Here is a 9,570-nt window from a genome sequence, read left to right on the forward strand (position 1 = left end):
GAATGGGAGCCAGAGCCTTCAGCTATCAGGCTCCTCTCCTGTGGAACCAGCTCCCACTCTGGGTCCGGGGACCAGCGCCTTCGGCTATCAAGCACCTCTACTGTGGAACCAGCTCCCAGCTGCTTCTCTTCATAGTGGTCAGATTCATCTACCATATAATCAGACACACTGAGCTCCTCTTGCCTCTCTTTTTCCATCTGTGTGCATCCTGTCCACGGAATGCTTGTTACTAACCTAGTTCTGGGGAGTTTACGTAACGCACTGCAGCACCCTAGACCTACTCTAGGTCTAGACCTATTCTATCTGTAAATTATAGAGTGGTCTAGACCTACTCCATCTTTAAATTACAGAGTGGTCTAGACCTAATCTTTCTGTAAATTATAGAGTGGTCTAGACCTACTCTATCTGTAAGTTATAGAGTGGTCTAGACCTATTATATCTGTAAAGTGTCTTGATATAACTGTTGTTATGATTTGATACCATAAATAAAACTGAATTGAATTGAAATGAATAGTGTTTTGTTCTGTATTGTTACTTGTTTTCTCTCCCCTCACGTTTTTTCTGCGGCATCTTTTGATGATGTCACCAGGAAGCACTCAGGAATGTCTCCAGACAGCATTGCATTCCTAAATCAATCTAAGGCCATCTTCTCACGTCCAAGCTATAAACAAGCATCGTTGGTATGTACATGTTCTTTAACATGTCATCTATCTACACCAGAGAATATTTTCACACGATACTCGTCACAAGATATTCAACAGTTATCACCCGCCATTTGCCACACCTAACCACCAACAGGCACATCATGTGAGTCACATAGGGGCTTGTGACGGCCGTCACTACCCACCTAATAGGCCTGTCCATAGTGACCAAAGCGATGATGTGCTCAGAGGTTCATCTAATGAAAATCAAAATGTGATAGACTTTGTAAGCTTCCTTGCCAGACGAGAGATTGTTGCAACAGGATTGTTGAAGTTTGATGATAAGCCTGGAAATTACATGGCATGGAAAACCTTTTTCCTGAACACCGTCAGAGGCCTTAATCTGACCGCAAATGAAGAAATAGACTTGTCAGTAAAGTGGCTAGGACCAGAATCAGCAGAACATGTAAAACGCTTGAGAGCTGTACATGTTAACGACCCAGGACAGGGGGTTCTACTAGGGGTGATCCGAGTATCCGGCTGAAACGAGTATCCGGTACGGATAGAGCACTTTTGCCGAGTACAAATATCATACGAGTAATATGAGTCAATATCCGTGCTCGGATTGAATACAACTCCTCAACTGGCCGCGCAGCGTTCTGTGATAGTCACAGCGCCCCCCCCCCTTCTACAAACCCGCTCGGATCAATCACACACACACACAGAACATGGGAAATGCGCTCTCTCTCTCGCTCCTCTCTCTCTCTCTTCTTCTCTCTCTCTCTCTCTCTCCGCTCGCTCTCCGCTCCCCCTCCGTCAGCAGGCAGTCGTCTGCGGATCTGTTCGCAACGTTTAGGGTTTCTTCAGCTTTAGGTTTGTTTTAACTTTGGTTTGTAGTCCTACATATAACATAATCTATTTCTGGTGAACGTGGGGTTTGTAGTCCTTACATAGTAACCAGTAGATTTCTGGTGAACGTGGTTTCAGACATGCTGCTTGGTTTAAATGCAACTCTCGTTGCTCTCTGCCATCGGAGATTTTTTTTTTTTTTTACTGTCAGCTGCCCCCCGCCCCCCCCCCCTCTCTCTTGTTGTCTCTTTCTACTCACACACACACCCCACACACACACACACCACACAACACACACACACACACACACACACCAACACACACCACACACAATATACCTGGTGTGGAAATAAAAATAAAAAAGAACCAAAAAAAAAAAATCACAATGATCATAAAATAAAAAGTTAAAAAAAGAAAGTTTACTGAGTATGAAAACTCTTGTTCATTCATTTACTTCATAATTGCAACCGCATGTGTTGATTCATTGTTCAAACGTTCTGTAAAGTTGTTTGTTACCATGACAACACCATTGATCTGAAGCTCAATGCTGTCATGTAAATAGTTTTCAATCAGCAATACAAACAACAATTTTTGATCAACTCATATCAAGTCATGCTTAAATAACATACCGTTAAAGCCCCGCACATTTCAAGAGAACCCGACCCACTTCCGGGTTAAATCTGACCACTTCCGTAGTGTGCCCCGCCAGTCCGAGTACGGATCCGATACAGATACAGATAATGCTGTACTCGCTCGTCCCTAGGTTCTACTCGTATGGGAGAGACTAGAATAATGCTACGGCGCGCCCAAAGTCATTGAGAATGCACTTTGGAAGTGACTGGATAACTTTCCAAGGATTTCAAATAAAGACATCAGAAACTCTGGCAGACTTGCTGACGGAGCTACAAGCTGTAAAATTGAAAGGTGAACTCCCAGACCTTACATATCTTGACACAGCACGGTGTATAAGCAGCATCGTACAGAAGCTACCGTTTGCTTTGCAAGAAAGATGGATGACACAAGGCTCCCACTACAAAGACAACTACAGAGTTGCTTTTCCTCCTCTTTCTTTGTCAACTTTGTCTCCCAGCAAGCAAGGACATGGAACGTTTCATGTTTCCCCCCTGTCCTGGAGAACAGATCAAGACAGACAAACATAATCCTAAAAAATTGAGCTACCGTACACCTGTATCAGTACACAATACTGACATTTCATCAGATACAGTTACATTAGCTGACCCTCCACACACAAAAATAGAAGACCCAGCAAAGACATGTCTTTTTCATAAGAAGCCCCACCCTCTTTACAAATGCCGTGCATTCAGAGAGAAACCCCTCAAGGAGAGGAAAGCCTTTCTGAAACAAAGTAGCATCTGTTTCCGTTGTTGTGCGTCATCTCATCTCGCAAAGAACTGTGTAAAGAATGTTAGATGCACCGAGTGCAACCATGACAGACACCATTCGGTTGTACACCCGGGGCCCGCTCCATGGTTCAAGACCCTAACATCTACACACAAGCATGGCGGGGAGGATAAGAGTGTCAGGCCAAGCATTGCAGTGATGTCAAAGTGTACAGAAATGTGCAACGGAGACATGACTGGAAGATCCTGTTCTAAGATTTGTTTGGTCAGTGTCTTCCCTACAGGCCAACATGATAAGGCAGTCAAGCTGTACGCCATATTGGATGAACAGAATAACCAATCTCTGGTAAGATCAGAATTCTTTGAGCTCTTCAATGTTAAAGGTGACCGTTCTCCATATTGCCTCAGGACATGTGCAGGAGTAGTGGAGAAGACAGGGAGAAGAGCACATGGCTTCCAAGTACAATCTTTAGATGAAGAAGTCACTCTCTCTCTTCCTACCTAGAGTCTAACCAAAATTCCCAACAACCAATCTGAATATCCCACGGCAGAGGTAGCTGTTCCACACACACACCTAAAATTCATCGCAAAACAGATTCCAACTTTACGTCCCCAGGCACCTACAATGTTGCTACTTGGCAGTGACCTCATCAGAGTCCATAAGGTGCGGAAACAGATTAACGGCCCACAAGACTCCCCATATGCACAAAAGCTTGACTTGTGCTGGGTTATAGTGGGCAGTGTCGGCCTTGGTATGGTCCACAAACCAGACACAGTAAACACCTTCTACACTAACACACTAGAAAATGGACAAGCATCCCTTTTTAAGCCATATCCAAACCGCTATTTTGGGAAAGAAACACATGACAACACTGGGTCTCTCATCTGCAAGGACAGCAAAGACCACATAGGGTGCGCTGTGTTTCAGAAATCCAAAGACAACGACAAAATTGCACGTTCATTTGAAGACATGGCTTTTATGAACATCATGGAACAAGGGTTTTATAAAGATAAAGATAACAGTTGGACGGCTCCCTTACCTTTTAAGACACAGAGACGTTGTCTGCCTAACAACAAGGCTCAAGCCCTTAACTGTTTCACATCACTGTAGCGCTCTTTCAACAGAAAATCAGAATTGAAAGAACACTTCTTCGCATTTATGCAAAAGATATTCCAGAATGACCATGCAGAAGAAGCGGCCCCACTCGAACCTGAGGAGGAGTGCTAGTACCTATTTTTGAAGTGTATCACCCTAAGAAACCTAGACAGATCAGAGCAGTCTTTGACTCAAGTGCAAAGCACGACGACATTTCCCTTAACAATGTCCTCCTGACGGGTACTCCTTCGTTTCCGCCAGGACTCTGTTGCTGTCACAGCGGACATCCAGCAGATGTTCCACTTTTTCCTTGTCAAACCAGACCACCAAAACTTCCTACATTTTCTGTGGTATCAAGAAAACGGTTTTAACAGAGACATCAAGGAATATAGAATATGTGTGCATGTTTTTGGTAACAGTCCTTCACCGGCTGTAGCCGTCTTTGGACTGAGAAAGACTGTGTAAGAAGGAGAGGAGACCTTTGGAGGAGATGCTAGAAGATTCGGGAGAGTATGTAAATGACGCATTAAATTGCGCAAAAGAACTGCTGTGCATCAGGGATCAAAGATCTCTTCCAAAGGAGCCCCTACAGATCAAGGCTGCGTGTGGGAGTTTAACCCCCCTCACGCCTCTCATATGGGCGGAGCCTGGGAAAGGATGATAAGGCTGCCACACAAGATCTTGGATTCAATGTTCCTACAGCTTGGGTCTTCAAAAATCCCCCATGAGGTCCTAATCACCTTGAAGGCGGAAGTGACCGCCATTGTAAATTCCAGACCGCTTGTACCAGTGTCTACAGACCCAGATTACCCATTTATACTCACTCCTGCAGCTCTGCTGACACAAAAAACTGGTCCCTCTCCTACTCCTCCAGGCTACTTTGATGGCAAAGACTTGTACAAACGTCAGTGGAGACAGGTACAAAGTCGTGCTAACACCTTCTGGGACAGATGGAGGAAGCAATACCTGTCCACTCTGCAGCCAAGAAGGAAGTGGCAGTCTGACAGACCAAATCTCACTAAAGGGAGTTTAGTGCTCATCAAGGACAATCAAGCCAAAAGAAGCACATGGCCTATAGGGCGAATCGCAGAAGTTTTTCCCGGCAAGGACGGTAGAGTCCGCAAAGTGGAAGTGAAGGTAGCTCACACAAACGGAGTTAAAGTGTTCCTGAGACCAGTTACAGAGTTGGTCCTCCTTTTACCATCCGAAGACTAGACTATGACTGCCCGTTTGGACATATATGGTATTAAAAGTGATGTAATCAAGGGATACCAGACGGGGAGTGTTCTGTTCTATATTGTTAGTCACATTTGCATTGTTAGTCACATTTGTTCTGCGGCATCTTTTGATAATGTCATCAGGAAGCACTCAGGAATGTCTCCAGACAGCATTGTTTGCATTCGTAAATCAATCTAAGGCCATCATCTGCTCACGTTCAAGCTATAAATGTGCATCGTCAGTATGTAAATGTTCTTTAACATGTCATCTATCTACACAGAAGACTATTTTCATGTAAGATGAGATGTAGGTTATCAAAATTGTTGTATATATTTCTGAGTGTTCACTTATGCCGACTGTAGTGTAAACAGATTAGTCTGAGCTAAGTTATGACTAAATACCTTTAAATAGTAATTTTATTGTGTAAAATAGCAAGTTTATATGTACGAGAATTGTTTAAAACAGGAACAGACTTGATGTGAAGATGTAGTAGTAATTTATGTACAGTATATCTTTGTTTTCAGTTTTACCCTACCTTTGGTCATCATTAAAGAAGTAAACGATTCACCTTCGTCCAGTGTGGTGATTAGAGGAGGAGTTAAACTGCCTGTCAACTTGCACCAAGGGTTATAACGAGGACAGAAAAAATATAGTACTGTTCTTTGTAGAATCATTTATTGTTATGATCAACTGAATTCCTGGATTGTGTTTCATCACAGTCCCTAAATGTGTGTAGAAAGGCAGGAAATGGGAATGAAATCCCCCCGTCTTTTTCAACTGTTTACCCCTTTAACATTAGTGGTGTATGTTAAAGGTAAAGATGTATAACCCTGCAAGGAGCAGGATGTGATAGTGTGGTGTGTACTAAAGGTAAAGGTAAATAACCCTGTGAAAGTGTCCCTGTTTACCAGAAAGGGAGTGACTGAATGGTTTTGTACAAGGCTATTCCTGGAACAGAGCAAACAGAGAGCAGCACTTCACGTCCTTCAACTGCTGCTGCTGGTTAACCCGGAGTCTGGAGTTGTGTTTGCTCAGTGTCTATACACCCCCCCACATCTGGAAACTGAGGCCAGCCGTCTCTATGGAAACAAAACAACAACATCCTGCACAGACAAACTTCCTCCTGGGTTTTAACTTTTTTTTTTTTTGCTTCTCAAATTTCAATCAGATTTGAAATGCTTACATTTTTAGATGTTTTTTTCACTACTGAGTTGACACTAAAGCAACTTTTAAAAATAATGTAATATCTAGAGGACCTTCCCTAAGGTTAAAACAATGAGTGAATGTAGATAATGTAAGAATTGTCTGCTTTCTGTGTCACAGCTTTGGCTCATTTGTTCCACAAGAGCAGTGCCGGTTCAAAATGTGTCACCAAGAAAAGGTGGAAGGCCATGCAAATGAAGAATAATTATTACATTTTAGCGTTGTCTTTTTGGTCAATGAAACATCTTCATATTGCCACAGTCAGCGTTTGATGACGGTAGTCTCATCATTTTTATGGGAATGTAACACTTGATTTCCAAACAGCTGTAGTGACTTCATGGTTAACGTTGAAGCATGTATCTGATTCATGGCGCCAGGGTAAAATGACTAAAGCGTCCAGTATATACTCGGCGTTTCCGACCTGTCGTGCGACAGGGTGATGTCATGAGAGCGCCGTAACTCGCGCTTGTTGGTAGGACACTAGTTGCAGTCTTCTCCTAAACAGAGGTGGCGCTAATGAGCAAGGCTACAGACTTTGCTTTCTTCACAGACTAGAAGAAGAAGAAAAAAGTAATAGCCACGGTGCCTCTGCTAAATAGTCAGGAAGGAAGTTGTTTTGGTGGAACATGTTTACATTCAAAAGTAGTTTTAGTCGTCAACAGAAAACTTGGACAGATAGTCTAGCTAGCTGTCTGGATTTACCCTGCAGAGGTCTGAGGACCAGGTAACCATAGTCCTCAGATTGGACAGATAGTCTAGCTAGCTGTCTGAACAGAGGACAGGGATGGAGATTAAAACACCAACACAAGAACAGAGGAAGGGGGACGGAGGTTAGAACGCCATGATAGATACAGAGGACGGGGACGGAGGTTAGAACACCAACACAGAGACAGAGGAAGGGGACAGAAGTTAGAATGCCAAAACAGAGACAGAGGATGGGGACTGAGGTTAGAACGCCATCACAGAGACAGAGGATGGGGACGGAGGTTAGAACGCCATCACAGAGACAGAGGACTGGGATGGAGGTTAGAACAGCAACACAAGGACAGAGGAAGGGGGACGGAGGTTGAAACGCTATGATAGAGACAGAGGACGGGGACGGAGGTTAGAACGCCAACACAGAGAAAGACGAATAGGACGGAGGTTAGAACGCCAACACAGAGACAGAGGACGGGGACGGAGGTTAGATTGCCATCACAGAGAAAGAGGAAGGGGATGGAGGTTAGAACGCCAACAAAGACAGAGGACGGGGACGGAGGTTAGAACGCCAAAACAGAGACAGAGGACGGGGACGGAGGTTAGAACGCCAATACAGAGACAGAGGATGGGGACAGAGGTTAGAATGCCATAACAGAGACAGAGGATGGGGACGAAGGTTAGAACGCCATCACAGAGACAGAGGAAAGGGACGGAGGTTAGAATGCCAACACAGAGAAAGACGAATAGGACGGAGGTTAGAACGCCAACACAGAGACAGAGGACGGGGACGGAGGTTAGAACGCCAACACAGAGACAGAGGATGGGGACAGACATCTGGCCTAAAAGAGGGACATCCGGCGGAATTTATGGCAGCACCAAAACATTCCCAGAAATGAAACATCACTGATAGAGACTACTTTAAGGGTAATACTACGGTAAACATGGGACTTCCGGTTATGGCGTCTACCTGAGTGGCAGCAGGTTTTTGAGCTCCGATCCTGTATGCCCTATTTAGCACTTCCATCTTGCCAAATCGACCCTCAACCAACTAGTTTAGTTTAATAATCACTTATTGTTCATGTTGGGAATAAAAATGCAGAGAAAGAGAATTGCCAACCAGATTACAACGGCAACGAGTGGCGATGGACCACACCTCGGTGGATGGCGAGGAAGACTCAGAGGCGAGGAAGATTCAGAGGATGCTAAGGCAGGCCACCTAGCAGAGGGGGCTAACGTTTTAGTCGCCATTCATTTATTGTGAGCTGACTTCTCTGTTCAGTTGCGTGAGGTCGTCTCGTCTAACCAAGAGATAAAAGAAGCAATTGGTGCTTTTTCAGAGAAGCTAACGTTGGCAGAATCCTGCATTGGCAAAGCTGAAGATGACATTTCAGCACTAACTGGCAAGGAAAAGTCCGTTCAAAAGAAAGTTCATGAACACTAAAACTCGATGACCTCGAAAACAGACACCGAAGATCGAACCTATGGCTGATTGGATTGCCTGAGAAAACTGAAGGGGGGGAATTCCTTCAAACCTGGCTGCCGGAGATCCTCGGACTGGACACGTGTCCGAGCGCCGTTATTATCAAACACTTATCACTTATCATTAAGTTTCTTAACTATCAAGACAAAGTTTGAGTAATCGGTATCGGGAGCACCAAGTCATGTTCTTTCCAGACCTGTCTGTGGAGGAACAGAAACAACGAAGACAATATAACGGTGTGAAGCAGAAGCTCCGGGAATTAGACCTGGACTTTGGACTTATATTGCCAGCAAAGATGAGGATCTTTCACGAGGGCAGCAGACACCTGTTCCACACACCAGAGGAGGTGGAAGTCATCATTCAGCGGGTTTGTCAGTAGAAAGACAGGTGAACAACGACCGGCATTATGAACGCTAAGCCATCACAAGAATCACAATATTAAACACACAGATAATGCTTATACTGTAGATTGTATATCCTGAACACAAGTAAATTTGATTTGGATGTTTACATGTGCACATTTGACACAAGGGTGAGCTTGATGATATGTCAATATCTACAGGGTCAGAGCGATTTACCTATATAGTTTAGTGAGAACGTTTTGTTGCTTATTTATTTTGCTAGCTCCTTTTAAAGGATCAGTGAGCATAATGAAGTCACTACAAGTGGGGAGGGGTATCTGTGTAACTTCCTTCACAGGGGGCCGGGAGGGTTACGAGTGTTTGTGTTGTTATGAGTATTCTAATGTTCTCTTTGTTGACATTTTAGGTGCATTTCTTTCACAGGAAAGGCAAAATGTTATCAACAGGGCCATGCCATAATCACAGTATTAAAAAAATAGATAGAAATTTAGACCTTACGATAATCTCCTGGAATGTTAGAGGCCTAAAGAAACTAGTTAAAGTGAAACAGGTTATAAATAGGCTCAAGCAATATCATCCAAAAAATTTGTTTTCTTACAAGAAACACACCTACTGTCTAATGAAACAGGCAGTTTAAAGAAAAGATGGCCAGGTCAAGTAA

This window comes from Etheostoma spectabile, chromosome 20 (assembly GCF_008692095.1).
Source record: "Etheostoma spectabile isolate EspeVRDwgs_2016 chromosome 20, UIUC_Espe_1.0, whole genome shotgun sequence".
Classification (NCBI taxonomy): Eukaryota; Metazoa; Chordata; class Actinopteri; order Perciformes; family Percidae; genus Etheostoma; species Etheostoma spectabile.